At 40.7% G+C, this 16,415-nt stretch overlaps 1 long non-coding RNA gene across 1 annotated transcript; it reads left to right on the forward strand.

Annotated features, from left to right (window-relative positions):
* The first annotated feature begins 4,148 nt into the window (after positions 1-4,148).
* LOC148801761 (uncharacterized) lies at positions 4,149-6,269 on the forward strand. Its single transcript, XR_016083362.1, has 2 exons — positions 4,149-4,566; positions 5,886-6,269. It is a non-coding gene; the product is annotated as an uncharacterized LOC148801761 (long non-coding RNA).
* Positions 6,270-16,415: the final 10,146 nt, after the last annotated feature.

A 16,415-nucleotide genomic window follows, 5' to 3' on the forward strand; every position in this document is an offset into this window, starting at 1 on the left:
AAAATTTCAAAAATTTATTTTCTCCCTTCCGGGAATCGCATTCCCAGTTTTAGAAAAACTGCATTTTTCAATGATCGTTCTTGAACCAATCCGGACCAAATCCAAAACCAAAAGAAAGGGAGAGGAATACCTGATACAGAATCCACACGTGTACTTCCCAAAGTAGGTGCTCACGCCCAAAGAGGGTATCAAAATCCGCTTCCACTGAAAATGGCGCAGCTTAGGATGAAGCAGGTTCAGCAATACAGTCCTTCAGCAAGAACTGCAATCCAACAACTTGGATTGAGCAAGGGAGATGAGCACGAAATCTGATATGATTTTCTTGTAAAATCAGAGGTAGAAACTGATCTCTATTAGTCCAAAAGGTGGAGAACGAATTAGGTATGTATGGCGGCAAGAGCAGAAGGAGAGAGGGAGAACTGAGAGCAGTGATGTGTATATTCTGGAGCAATTCACCCTCTCCTATTTATAAGCCTTAAAGATCTACCCTCCTAATCCAATTAGGAGCTTCCTAATCCAAATCTTTATTTGGATCTGGACACTTTAACTGGATAAGAGTTACCCTTTTATCCTATTGCTGATCTAAGCTCATATCACATGTCACATGACTGCTTTAAATTGTCATGTGACATCCTGATTAATCCAATTAATCATGGGCCTTAGGCCCATTTAACAAGTAGCTCACGTCCCCTTTTAGTTGCTGGCCAATTTGGCTCTCTTTGTATGGCGTGGGACCCCAACAATGACCTCATATAAGCCCATATGGGTTCAGTCCAGCTTCTGTGAAAAAGCCTGGCCGAATTCACTATCAATCACAGTGAACCCCTTAGTCCATTAGTATGGACTCTTAATGGGCCCAACATTTACACTAAATGGTCCTTCAGTCCAGCCATCCTATGAAGGCCCAAGGACAATGGTCTTAAGTGAGATTAGCTCACTAGGTATAACAGCCCTAAATTGTCTTACAGTTAATCTCTCAGCCCTTAATGATCAAACACTGCCCGACAAGAGAGGACCTCTCCCCTGGCTGCAAGGTGTAGTGTTGCACTCTTTACTTGGATGGATCCCGGGAATTAAAACCTTTTGCAAACCTTTTTTCTTAAAACATAATATATATATATATATATATATATTTTGCAAAAACAAATCTCAAACAAGTTTGAAATCGATTGCCGATAGTTTTGGTTTCTTTCAGAGAAAGGGGCTGATCCTGTCACTATGATCACCCACTTGAGTGAATTCTCAAATTGCCCCAACACACCTAGGTTTTGACCCCCGAAGGATCTCACTAATTGGCATATCAAAGGCAACCTAATCCGACACCCAATGTAATATCATAATCTAGGGGTTAGGTGTAACTTTCCAGTTTTTCCACACCAGTCTCCAAGGTCTACGGCATAACTAAAAATTGGTCTGGGTTTAATGTTTCAAACAAACACATACTACATGTGCTTCAGGTCTAACCCTGCCAGCTGAGACAAGCAACCCCAACCGACTTTGCAGCACATTAGTGTCAGCCTTGGCAGGATAAACTTCCCCAAGTCTATCCAACGGCTGAGAACATTATAAACTAACACAAGTCTCATAAGTGTCCAGTTTAAAGGTAATTACACAGAAACACACCAAATATAACACAAATCAATTATGTACTTTCACTCATTTACAATAAATGGATCTATACATCAATCTAATTGGAACTTAGGGCATATAGTGTCTAACAGGGTGAGTATAATTCTTATTAAGGGTGGATTCAAGCTGAGCCAATCCGAATACTTGGCTATTCAAGCTCGGCTTGCTGAAACAGTGTTAGGCTCAAGCTCGAACTTGATTTAAGCTAGAAACTTGAGCTCGGCTCAAGCTCAACTACATGCCAAGTTTTTTTTCTAAAAAATAAAAAATATACATATAAAAATATTTTTTATTTTACATACAAAAGTTTAAGAATTATAAAAATTATTTACTATTATATGTAAAAATAAAAATATTATTATATAAAATCAAAATTATTTATTATATATATTTATATTTATATGTATATGTATATGTATATATGTATATAATAAAAAATTATTTATTTATTATACTAGGCTTGTGAACCTCATGAACCGAGCTTCACTGGGCTCGAGCTTGGCTCAATTAGCAAAAGAGCCTATATATCAGGCTCAAGCTTGGCTCAAAGCTCAGTTTAAACCGAACCGAGCCAAGCTTTTCATGGGTCGAGCTCGAATAGCTTGTGAGCAGCTCAACTCGTGACCACCCCTAAATCTTACATATGTCTAACTGAAGTTTGGCAAAAAAAACTACTATAGAATAACCATCCACTTTGGCAACCTAGTCAAACCAAACTCTAAGGGGAAACTAAATCACTTTCAGCTTTAAGGCCCCTCAAGCCGACCTCGAAATGAGTTGGCAACGGGTAGACCGATCTATACAGGTTGGCCCCCATCTATCTAGCTCAATAGCGTTTTGACTTTGCCACTACCACACTTGAACCGATCTCAAAGGACGTCAATATCTCACCGCTGACCTGATAAAAAAAACAGAAATAGAGATGAAGGGAATAATTCAAAAGTTCCATTCAAGAGAGAATTCCCTACAACCAGTGAAATAGAGAACATGTTGCAACAAATTCAAGTTTTACTGAGCTCGCAGGCCCGGTGTATAGCAGTAAAAAAAAAGAGTTTGGTACTAGTCATCATTCTCGTCGGTGCTCTCACCTTCATCCTCATCACTGTCTACCTCCTCCGGAATAGTTGCCTCTTCCTCAACCTCTCAGGTTAGATCACCTAGGGCCGACCTAAGTGAGATAGAGCTCAAGTCAAGGTTCGAGTACTACCGTCGAAAAAAGCGGCGGCACAATTTAAAGCCCCTCATTAGAGAAGGTACCGCCACTTCAATTCTCTCATGTTCAAACTCTAGAGATTGGAAAAAGTGCTCAACAAAAGCAACTTTGGCTCGATGAATATCTTTAGAGTGCCTAGCCCACTATTCCTGAAGCTTGCTACTCAGATTGGCAGACGTCCCCCTAGATTCCTCTAGCTTGTGGTTCATACTTGCACTAAGGGAATATTACTACTGGCAGTCCTCCTTGATGCTGAAATAGGCTGCCTCTAGCTGAGATTGGAGGGTCTCTGCATTGGCCCTCATCTCATGGGACTCGCGCCTCGAGGCGGTAACCTGATCTAGCATGGCTTGACCCATCGGGTTGATCTACGGATAAAAAAAAAGCTTGGTAAGGGACAAATAAAGCAGCGAAGCAAGTGTCGCAAAGATGCCTACCTGCATGGCATTCCGAATAATTCGAGCGCCGAGTTTAGAGGGATCCAACTCATGATAAACACAGACATCTTTAGGAAGGAGAATACCCCTTCCCATACAAAGCGCCACATATGGGTCATGAATCCGATCAATGATCAAACAATTGACCCAGGGAACGAACAAAGGGATCTCTGGGTCGTAAGGAGTTGTGGCTTCCTCAAAGTGGGACGCGCTCGCCAGTTGTAAATTTGAAAGGTAGTTATATGGCACGAAGGGATCGCTAGTTATACGACACGATGGACAAGAAATAAAATTCAAAGGTAATGAATATAGTGTGACCTACCTACGGGGCTAAGGCCGGCCTTGGAGAGCATCGGTTTGGCTAGGAACTCATCGACCAAGGAGCACCATTCAATGAGGAGTCTAAGGTCGTTCAACAATTCCTCATCAAACTGGACTTCATACCTTATTGCCTCGGCCCTCCAGGTGGTCGTCATAGGCCAGCCTTTCTTGCTGCTCAAAAAGAAGAGCTTCATCTTCCAGTTTGTAATCTTGGATGGAAAACCACCTAGAAGCCTAAACCCAGGTCGGTAGCTGATTTAGAAGCATTAAGTTTCGTTTGGCACTCACTTTACGTGACATATCCCGCTGAAGATCTCTATATCTAAGGGAAATCGAGGTGATAGTTAAGAGAAATGGTGCCTACAATGATCCTGATTGTGTTCGGGTGTAGTTGATCTAGTGCCAAACCGTAGTGTTAGAGGATTTCACAAATAAACGGATGAAGGGGAAAGCGGAGCCCAACAATGAGGGTTTCCTTGAAGACACAAACCTCGTTCTTTCTATGGCTCCATGGATATTGCCCATTCTCGGGCTGGATAAAGTTAAAGTTATTAGAGATCTGATAGGTAGTAATCAGATCCACTAACTGATTCGTTTTTGAGAGACATGCCAAACGGGCCGAATACCGCATGGAAAGACGTGCCAAACGGGCCCAAATTTAATTTCCCTCCAAAACATTGATGTGTGCGTGGTAAGTGGGCGCCACTTCTCTGCTTCGTTTTTGAGAGAGGAATGACTCCTCTTCTCCACTTCGTTTTCGAGAGAGGAACAACTCCTCTTCTCCACTTCGTCTCCTACCCAAAAATGGAAAGCTACAACACTGAAGTATTGTCGCTGATTGAGAGAGATTCCAAGTCATTCAGAGAAGCATTGAGAGCTCTGTAATTGAACAGAGAAGTCGAGAAGTCGAGGCATTCGAAATCATTCCAAGAAGCTGATCAGATGTGATTTGAGGAGTCGACAAAGGCAAGTTCATCAACTATGTAATGTTTATACCATTCCCAGATTTCCCATTAAAATCTAAAACCCTACCATCGCCTGTGGATGTAGGCCAAAGGCCGAACTACGAAAACTTGTGGTTATTTTTCTTTCTTATTTTGTATGTTCTCAGTAACTCTATATTTTTGTCTCTTGGTTGTCTGTAGAACTTGGTGCTTTTCTGGGGTTTAACTCCATAATCTGTGTTGCTTGGAATCACTTGGCAAACCTGTTTTTTATGTATTGTGAAGCTGACACCTTTGAGCACTCTGTGATTCTACTGTGTTTGGCAACTGTGAATCTGCAGTGTGTTATGTTATTTGCCCAACTGCAAATCTGTTTCTTCAGCATTACACGCCTCAGGGACTCACATCTCTAAAGTGGGATTTACACAACACACTTATTATGTTTATTATTTACTATATTGTTGCAACAAATGATAGGATAGCTTCCGTTAAAATGGGAACAACCATTAGTATTAAATTATATTTATGACATCATAGATTAAAGCACAGTGTGATCTGTCAGTTGAATTATGTGGACTATGGTCAAACTGTCTTCTTATTTTAGATGCTGATATGAAGTTGGGGGCAGGCTAGATCTTAGGCCTTAGAATGTACAGCTCATTTAGCTGTGTTAAGAGATTGGTAAGTACTTTGGTCAAAAATGCTATCTGCACTGCTTATGTGAAGAGGTAAATTATACAGTCCAATAAATGATAGACGCTTGGGAGGTCAAACTGGGTAAATCTAACCAAACAGTTCTTTATTGCTGCATTCTTTTCTTCATTTTTTAAGTATCATCCAATATTTCTCTTCTCCAAATCTCTAGTCTGCAACTTGTAATGGCAACTGAGGGAAACCACTCTGCCTATGGTGTGCCTGCAAATAGCAATATTGTTTTGTTGGTCCCTCTTATTCTGCAACTTACCATTTTTTGTGATGAAACCCTCGTTTCTTGTGCATTGAAGTGTAGGTTGTGTGACACAATTATTGGGAGGTGAAACTAGATTTCACTTGGCAGTGAAACTTTGTCAAAACTCTATATTGTCAGACCCACTTACTTGAGGGGGAGTACATTGGGTTGAGCTGTATTAGGGGTCTGCACTTCTGGGATAGGCTGTAGGAGACTTTGTGTACTTTGGATGGGTGAGTCAGTTTACTCAGGTGGTCACCCTTTAACTCTTGGCTATTAGTATTTAGTACATTTATATATTTTGTACTACCATGACCCCCTTGCCTTCAAGAAAATTTCTGAATTTATTTGGGTTTTCTGCTACTAAGGCAAATTTCTCTTACTTTCTAGAGGTTATTGATCTTTCAAAAGTATCACAGGAGCTTGCTTACCTGGCAAGTGATGCTGACCTAGTCATCTTGGAAGGGATGGCAAATTATCCAATCCCATGTTTTTGCCACTGAAAATTATATAGTTTTTCTATTCACACATGAAATTAGAGAAAGTACAAGTTATTTGTTCAATGGAATTACCACTAAAACGGCATTGGGATATTCAGTATGTGCCTATTTTTGTGGGCTTCATGGATGGCATGTGATGTTGCTTTTACCCTGTGAAAGGTCATTTAGGTTATTTAGGCTCAGTTTGGAAAGAGCTACAATTTTGTACTGAACGTGTTTGTATTTGCACTCTTCCCAAATTTAGCCTTAGATGCAATAGTGTTCTGGGCTAGACAACATGTTGAGCATGAAACTAATTGAAACATCCAACATATAGAACACCCATGTGCATAAATTCAGGTACAATGGAATTTTGTTGGGAGATGACTATTAGCACCAAATTTTTGTTCGGTCCTTTCTTTAACTCATCTCCTACATTCTAAATGTTTGATTGGACCACACTAATCACTTTAAAACATGCCTAAACCCCAATAAACCAAATTTTAGTTCAAATGCCCATAAATCCATCGTTAAATCTATTTAATTCCCTTTTGATGGTCTTAATTATACCACATCGCCATACCTGATCCCGATGAAAATCCGTCACATGAAACAAAATCCTCAAACAACCAATCATGCAAAAATTCCAACCCCAAATTCTTGGATATAGCCAATCATCCATTAAAGATCCCATTTCAATGCACATAACACTACGATGCTCCTCAAACCTAAAACTCGTGATCTGTACACACCTAACACGACGAAACCCTTTCAACAGCCTCATAATCTCAACCCATACCTACCCACCAAATTTTATCCCAAAATTCCCTCGTTTGACCCAACATCAAGTCTGGATTCTGTTTTAACGAATCTTATTGATCAAAAGCTCACCTGTCACAAACCTTCATCATCCAAACTCTATTTGACCAATCAGACCCCACCACCATGTTTAGTGACTCAAATAATCCCAGCACGTCAAATTTCATGACTAAACATCTCCATTTGACCGTTGAAAAAGCAAGATTCCAATCCGGACTCTCTCGTTGATTGAAAAGCCATAAGCTAAGGCCATGATCTGAACTAAATCAATCAATTCACACCTCTGATCAAAGATCCGTCACTTCCATCATATTTGGGATGTTTGAAAATGCCTACCCACCAAATTTCATTCCAAAATTCTCCTGTTTGACCCTTCGTTAAACAAAGATTTTATTTTAACAGATCTTATTGATTCGAACTTGTCAGCCACAGATCTCGATCTTCCCAACCTTGTTTGACCGATCAGACCTCACCACTGTGTTCAGAGACCCAAAAAACCCCAACACACCAAATTTCATTACCAGATTCATCTGTTTGACCATTAAATTAGAGATATACTTTTTTTATGGACTCGATTGAACCGCCACATCGGCTGTCCAACCTAGGATCTTAAGTGGGTCAGGACTGACATCAGATCCCTCATTAGGCGCACGAAACCCATGAGAAACCACCCAAAATCGAGAAGATTTGTTGCACAAAGAAGGATTAGTCAACTACAAGCCTCTTTCTCTCAAAATCCTTGCCCATTTCTGTGAAAAAATTTTACTGAGCTACAGACACTGTAGCTGGACAAGTTTTAGACCTATCTCCTTCCATTTTCTCTATAAACAGAGGCTCAACTTGAGCTTAAAAAGAGGGGGGAGAGCTTTCCAACTCCTATAACACACCCAGCTTGCTTGAAATCTCGGTATCCTTGTAGCCAAGCTCAAGCCTCATCCTCTGTTTTCCAGCCTCAACACCAAAAACGCCCAGTCTGGCTCCTACCTTGTTCAAGTTTCATTTGAAGTTCTTTAGGCTGTTGGAAAGCTTGTTTCAAGGTCATACACGAGAGGTAAGCCTCTCATTCCATCATCTCTTTGCTTTTAGTTTAGTTTCAAGTTGCTTAAAGCTCTAAAATCTTAGGAAATCTGCATTCCCATCTTCCTCCAGATTGAGAAAAAGAGGTAAAGAGGCGACGGTCTTAGGGAAACTAGTACCTGAGACCGGACAATATCACCTCAAATCAATTCTGGACAAAGTTGGGAAAATTTTTGTCAGATTTCAAGAGCTTCGGACAATCTTGTTAGTGCGTGTTTCTGCCAGAATTTGAGCCTAAATTACTCCCGTAATGGGCTAACACCTTCCCTCTCCCAATCCTTTGAACCCAAAGCCTTTCGGTTCAATGCCTTTCCTTGGCGGAGAATGGAGTCGCTATCAAGGCTAGTAAACCATTTTTCAAACTCGAAAGTGAAGACCCATTTCCTCTAAAAAATGGGTGGCGACTCCTACTCCTTTGAGTTGGCCCTGAGCTTCCCGGAGCCCATAGCTGGCGACTCCATTGGGGAGTTTTAAGGACCTTTGCTGGGAGATGTTTTGGCTCAAGTTCTTGCTCAATTGTCATGCACTTTAAAGTTTAGTTTGTTTTTTTTTTTTCTTTCGTTGGCGATTGAAAATCGCACCTCAAGAAGGTTGGGCATAATAGCCCTTCTCAGCGCGGTTCCAAACCATGTTCTAACACTCTTTGGCGCGGGTAATCTCCTCCTTGTATGCTCAAAACCATCATTGGGCTAAATCACGCCTAAAACTTCACATAGAACCTTACCTTTATCGCAACCTGGTTCAGTCTCATCGCAACCCAGGACCTTGTCACAACCCAACTTCATCGCCATTCAACTCCATCGCAACCCAACTTCATCACAACCCAACTCCATTGCAACCTAACTTCATCGCAACCCAACTCCATCGTAACCCAACTTCATTGCAACCTCATCGCAGCCCAATTGCGTCACAACCTAACTTCATCACCGTCCAACTCCATCGCAACCTAACTTCATCGCAGCCTAGAGCTCCATCGCAACCCAACTTCGCAACATCATCGCAAACTAAAACATACTCAACACACTTCCTTCCTACTCATCGCACCAAAACCACACTCATTTACCCTTTCCGTACCATGTTATAGCATCGCACCCCTGTCGTAGTGCACTAAGTGTCTACCGCGACCAGACTTCGGTATAATAAAAAAATCGTACAGTTTCTGGATGCTAGGCCCCTTAACAAGCCCCTTGTTTTTTCCCTTTTTTTGTTTTTTTTTTTTTCTTTCGTTTTGATTTTTTTCCTTCCTTCTTCTTTTCCTTTTGTGGTCTCTAAAAAATTGCAGTTTTCACTTTCTTTATAACTGAATGTGTTTAGCTTAGTTGTGGGTAGTAGTAAGTTGTTTTTGTTCCTTGTTCTACTCTTTTCTCCTCTTTGTTTAGTTAAAATGCATCAAGAAAACTTAGCTTCTATTAAGTCTCTAAATGTGGCAATTTGGAGACTTGTAGGATTGCTCGAAAACTTAAACATGTGGCTGCATTATTCCCTTAATTTTTTGTTTTGCTACTTTCTTATTCAATTTCCTTGCATGTTTGAACACTCACAATCACACACACTCATGTAAATAAAATTAGAACCCCATTTCACCTGTTAAAGGAAGGGTAGTAGGTGTGTGCCCCTTAATTTTGGTCCTTAAAGGATCCAAAACCTTCAAACTAGCCACCAATCAAAGAAGCCCATTTGTCCATGGATGGGGAGGTTTGAAGGCTAGCAACCTTGTTGGAACCTTAAAGTCCAAAACTCCCCCAACAACTTCATGTGTTGCACCTAGAGTACCCATACATAGGAGCCTTAGATGGAAGTAGGATAGAAGGACCTTAGCATAATTAGGGCTAGGACACTAAGAGTATTGCACTATGTGGTTGTCGTCCTTGGAAGTATGATCAAGATAAATTTTAAATCCCTTAAAAAAAGCTTAATCTCAAAAAAAAAAAAAAAACCCATCAAAGTAGCCCTTAAGCTGTCAATGTTACACCCAAGGTCAAAGATTAAAAAACTTAATCAAATCTGAAATCAAGATCAAAATTCATTGATTTCTCCAAATCTAAAGATCTCATAAAGCTTATCTTGCCACTCAAGGTTGTTGTTCTTAAGGCTGCATTCCCTTATGAGATTAGCTCTTGGGAAGAAGATTTAAAAGGCCAATTTTGAATCCGTATGTGCTTCATCATGTCCCCATCTCAAGGCTAAGTAGATGCAAGACTCCATGAGTTCAACTCTTGAGAAATAACATAAAAAATGCCATTTTGGCTTCTACTATTGTTCATCCCATGCCCATTTCAAGGCAAAGTAAATGCATAATTCTAAGAGTTCAATTCTTGAGAAGTAGCATCAAAAGACCATTTCTTAGAGTATTTAGTAGGTATGCATGTAGCAAAAATCTAACCCTCTCTTGACCAATATTAAAAGACATTTCATCTCTCAGTTGGTGCATTTTGGCTTTGCCCTGTGGCTTTTGAATTCTAGGATGTCTAGGTATGTGTATGATTAAGGGCCTAACCTCCCTTTGACCAATACCAAAAGATATTCTGCATAACCTTCATCTAGAGGTATCTAGTAAGTACAAATATGACTACAGGACTAATCATCCTTTAATCAGTATTAAACGATACTTCATTGTTCATATTCTTCTAGTTAAAAACTAAGGGTGTTACAATAATGGCCTACTAATCATCTCCTTGTTTTTAATAGAAAATGGATCAAGCCTTTTTTTAATATCCAGGATGTTGTGCACCCCTCAAAGACCGGATTCTCACAAAAGCATATGACATTAGAGCCATTGGAGGGGCACCCCATTGGGAAAATGTTATGAGCTTATCACTGGTGTAGTTGGAATGGCCAATGCCTAAGGCGGCTTTTGAATGTTGGGATCCAGAAAAAATGGTCTTCTATTTTGGGGGAATTAAGATGTGTCTGACATTAGAAGAGGTAGCTTATCTCCTGTGAATGCCCATCGAAGATGAGATTGCCTTCTCAGTTGCCAAGCAGCGGTACAAGGCCAACCTATGCCAATTCTTAGCATACAAAAAGCCCCAACTACAGATGACAGATGAAGAATCCATTACAATCTAGTTTCTTATAAACCGCAGCACTCAAGTCTTCAAATTAGATAAGCTAGAGAAAAATAGGGAATGACAGAAAAATGCCTTGTTCATGGCCGTCGTAGGACACTAAGGCGGCTTTTGAATGTTGGGATCCAGAAAAAATGGTCTTCTCTTTTGGGGGAATTAAGATGTGTCTGACATTAGAAGAGGTAGCTCATCTCCTATGAATGCCCATCGAAGATGAGATTGCCTTCCCAGTTGCCAAGTAGGGGTACAAGGCCAACCTATGCCAATTCTTAGCATACAAAAATCCCCAACTACAGATGGCAGATGAAAAATCCATTACAGTCTAGTTTCTTCTAAACCGTAGCACCCAAGTCTTCAAATTAGATAAGCTAGAGAAAAATAGGGAAGGACAGAAAAATGCCTTGTTCATGGTCGTCGTAGGACACTAAGGCGGCTTTTGAATGTTGGGATCCAGAAAAAATGGTCTTCTCTTTTGGGGGAATTAAGATGTGCCTGACATTAGAAGAGGTAGCTTATCTCCTGCGAATGCTCATCGAAGATGAGATTGCCTTCCCAGTTGCCAAGCAGGGGTACAAGGCCAACCTATGCCAATTCTTAGCATACAAAAATCCCCAACTACAGATGGCAGATGAAGAATCCATTACAGTCTAGTTTCTTCTAAACCGCAGCACCCAAGTCTTCAAATTAGATAAGCCAGAGAAAAATAGGGAAGGACAGAAAAATGCCTTGTTCATGGCCGTCGTAGGACATCTTCTCTTCCCACTTGACCGCAAAAGGATTCATACAAGAAGCATCATCGGTCACCTTGGTTCCCATGATCTTAGTAGAAATTCTGAGGGGTCTAATTATGTTGCAGACACAGAGCATGGTCGTTTCGTGGATCCCTCTAGATTTTGCAGTTATGGTTGATACAACATCTACCACATTTGGTCATCCACACTATAAAGTTTTTATCTCAGCCCACATACAAGGTAAAAGAAATATTGAGCACTAATCCACAAGCAACTGCCTTGACAAAGAAACAAAACTTGGTGTTATTACAAAGGGTCGCAGAAGGAAATGTTAATTGGAACATTGGGTTGTCTATCCAAGAAGGATGCAATCAACCTTGCTTAGCCACAGAAGGAAGACAGGGCATGGTTCTAGCAGGCTTATATGGATCAACACCATACATCACAGTACGAGTCCTAAGGCAACTAGGCTTCTTACAATTCATTCCAACCGTCGATGACATTAAAGGGGACATGGTTGATTTTATTAAGTATTGTGGGAACATGGAAAGAAGGTTCAAAGAGCACTGGGCTTCCAGTAAAAGGGAATCCTCTATCCTGTTGCCAACCTCCAAGCCGATGTGTGATCATACATACAAGGATTGGGTGTGCAGTCAAGGTTTCCCGTCACCCCTAACACCACCACCTGAGCTCCCCACCCTAATAAGGCCTCCCTCCAAAGGTACCATATCAAAGGAATCTTTCAAGCGCCCTTTAGATGATCCATACTTGAAAGCAGAACTAGAATTTTACGAGCAGAACAGGATAAATGAGGAACAAGAAGTAAGCATCGGGAGGCACAATGATTCTATAAGAAAATAGATAAAAGAACACATCAAGCAAAAACGGAAAATGGAAATAGAAGAGTTAGACTTAAGGAAGGAAATGATGGAATTAAAAGAGAGATTGGAAAGTCAAAGGAAAAAGTTGAGTAAAGCCCAAGCAAGTCATTTTAAAACAATGGAGAAATTATCAAAGGCACTTCAAGAGAAGCAAAGGTTGGATATCGAAACCAAGGAAACTCGCTGCCAGCTCCATCAAGCTAGGAATGAGGCTACTAGTGCCAACATCAAATATGAAGAGTTAGTCAACCGCATGGAAGCATACACAATGCGAGTGGCAAATCGAATGACGATACTCGAAAGCACTTTGACTTACTATGGCATTGGCATTCCTCCCAACTGATCAACATTGTTGTATCTCCTTTTCGTTTTGGAAAAAATGGATGTAATGAACATTAATGAAGGAGCTATTTTTTGTTTTGTGCCATTATTGTCTCACTCAAATATTAACAAAATCGTCGAATTCATCAAATCAACTCATCAAATATCAAATTTGGCAAATTAACTCATCAAATAACAAAGATCAGAATCAAAGCATCGAAATTTGGCAAACTAACTCATCAAATAACAAATAGCATAATCAAAGCATCAAATCAACTCATAAAATAGCAAAAAGTAAAATCAAAGCTAAGTTGTCAAATCAACTCATCCAATCAAATCATCAAAAATCGAGATCAAATTTACCAAATTCTTCAAGCCAATTCATCGAAAATAAAAAATCAAAGAATAAAAAAAACCAAAATTAAGTTTACAATGTTCATCAAATCAACCCATAAAATAGAATCAAAATCCCAAAAAAAAAATCATCAAAATCGAAATAAAGAATCCAAAAAGAAAGAAAATCAAGGATAAAGAATAAAAAACAAAAGAGAGTCAAATTAATCTCATCAAATGTTGAAAATCAATTTCTTTATCTTCTCTCTTGCAACCAGTGAATACTTTTTTACCTACTAAAGGCAGCAAGACACGACTAATGTGGAGACCGCTATAGCCTCTACTGTTTCATATAGCGGATTTCTCCATCTTTAAGAAAGGCTTTCAGAAATGTCTGCTCGGGTGGATTCACTCTCAGAAATAAATTCTACCAACCCCCAAGCCACCGCCCAGGCTTAAACCTTTGCCATCCCCACCACTATTGGGATTCCTACCCCGTTCCATTCACTGCAGGTACCACGTCGCCAACCCCAAGTCCACAACCTACCATTTTCACCAAGCAACCCACAACTCCAATAGTTAACCAAGTCAATGGCTTTGAAGAAGAAGACCCTCGTGTCTCCCAGTCTATTCTCCCAAACAAGCCAGCCTCAATTGCGAGCGATCCTATGAAGGAGGAAATGGAGAAAATGAAGGAAGAAATCCATAAGCTAAAAGGTGTTCATAACCTGGGAACTACAAACTTTAAAGAATTGTGCTTATACTCTGATGCAGTACTCCTAGAAAAGTTTAAATTGCCTGAATTGGAAAAAGATGCCCACAAACCCACTTTAAAATCTTCTATGGAGATATGTTCCAATACGGATCAGATGAGAGGCTCCTTGTCCAGGTGTTCCAAAAGAGTTTGACAAGAGATGTACGAACCTGGTTCGTCATGTTGGACCCTACGAAGAAGAAGTCCTGGAAGCAAGTTTCTGAAGCCTTTTTTGATCATTACTCCTTTAACTTGGAACTAGTTCCCGACTGAGCCGATTTAGAGGCATTGTCACAAAAGGAAGGAGAAAATTTTCTTGAGTATGCATACCGGTGGAGGGAAGTTTCATGTGCCTACTGATGGGGGAAGTTTCATTTTATGCATGTGCCTACTGATGGGGGAAAAGGAAGGAGAAAATTTAGAGGCCTTGATTTATGCATGTGCGTACTGATGGGGGAAGTTTCATTTTAGCGCTTCCCTCAACGAGTAGGCATTCACTGTTTTGCTGATGTGGTGCCTAATGGTGTCTAAGTGCCAATAAACTGGTTCATTATTATTTTTATAGGTTTTGTAAACAAATCAAGTATAAACATTTAGTGAATAAACGCCCACGGTTCCAAATGCATATGTTATGTTTTTGCTTGCCGACGATAAAAAAATGGTTTGGTCGACCATAGTTGAAGAGGCAAGATGATGGAATTGAAAGGAGAATAAATCAACAAAGCATTATGAAAATGGTGCAAAAATAAAAGCAAAATGCTAGAGGATGTTGGATCTATACTTACCATCACAAGAAACAGTTGGAAATTGATGTAACCGTTTCTTGTCACGTACCAATTTTTTGTGATGTATCAATTTTTTTTTTTGGCTAAGTGCCTCGCCATTTGACTTGCTCCCAGGAGAGGATAGTGGAGCTCCTTGCGTGGTGAGCTACTTGGTGACGAGCTCCATGGTGGTGAGCTACCTGGTGACGAGCTCCCTGGTGGTGAGCTACCTGGGTGGACTCGTCATTTGACCTACTCCTAGGCGGCCTGTAACTCAGGGGATGGTGGAGCTCCCTGGTGTAGCACAACCCAACTGCCCTCTGTATGAGGAACCTGCGAGAACTCCATCTTTTCCTCCTCTTTGTAGGCGGCGGGAGGTGAGGAACCTACGAGAACTGAATCAGAGGACCTGGGGGTATTTTCCTGGCAGGGACTCTCCGATGCCTAAGTTAGCATTCTATTGTAGGGAGCTTGGAGAGAAATGAGAGAGCTATAGAGCAGGGATTACCTCCATTTTTTCATTCTCCCCCTTGTCTTTGGGGGTTAGAGTCCTTATATAGTGGTGTCCTGTTAAATTAGGCGTAACCGCCTCTGTCTCTCTATCGCAGCCGTTACTGCCAGAGCTGAGTGGCGGGTGCAGGCGGCTGCTACAGAGTACGGCTCTGCCAGTCAAGGGACAACTCTCAGGACCGGCAGGCACGACGCCACCTAGTGAGAGACGTGGACGCAGGTCTCCGGATCTGTCAGGTACGGTTGTCAGTCAGGAAATCTTCCTACGATACGCCGAGCTACTCCTAAGTGTCGAGCTACTTGTAAGTGCCGAGCTACCCCTAAGTGGCGAGCTCTTCGTAAGACGCCAGGCTGCCTGCGGAGTGGCCAGTTGCCTGTGGCCAGCTGCCTATGCCGAGCTGCCCCTAGCTATACCAAGCTCCCCGAGCTATGCCGAGCTGCTTGTGGCGAGCTCTGCCGAGCTGCCTATGGCGAGCCATGCCGAGCTGTCTTTAAGTGGCAAGCTCTGCCGAGCTACCCGAGCTTCCCGAGCTGCCTAGTTGTCAAGAAACTGCACTTGGTTTGCATAAGGTGTCAGGTGTCACAATTTCACTAGAGGGCCAAATCCGCCCTCATCAGAAATGTTGCTGGAGAATATCGTTGGAGGATGTGTAGGCGGAGGGTGAAGACCCGAGTTTGGTGTTACGATAGCCTTGATAAAATTTTCAAGCTTAACCCACTATTTTATTTTCTCAGTGAGGTTTTTACTATTTTGGATTGACCTCGTGTTCTCGCTTTTCAAATCCCGCATCCCTCTCCTTTCTATTTCAAATATAATGTTTCTTGCAAATACACACTAAAAAGTGGAATATTCCACCAATATGCTTCCTTTACCTTCCCTTTCGTGGCAACCAAAGATACCATAAAGCTTAAACCTTAAACCTTAAATCTAAATTTTAAACACTTATGCTCTAAAGCCTAAACCCTTAAACTCTAATCCTAAATCTTAAATTTATTGTATTAAATATTTTTTGTAAGATTAGGGGTGAGCATTCGGTTTATTTAGTTAAAAATTGAATCGAATAAACCAAAATTTTAAAAACAAAATTAAAAAAATAAAAACCAAAATTTTTGGTTTGGTTTTTGGTTATTTCGATTAAAACCAAATTTTAATAATATATACTTTATTATATATATTATATATTA

This window comes from Nelumbo nucifera, chromosome 3 (assembly GCF_055504915.1).
Source record: "Nelumbo nucifera cultivar China Antique chromosome 3, China Antique-T2T, whole genome shotgun sequence".
Lineage (NCBI taxonomy): Eukaryota > Viridiplantae > Streptophyta > Magnoliopsida > Proteales > Nelumbonaceae > Nelumbo > Nelumbo nucifera.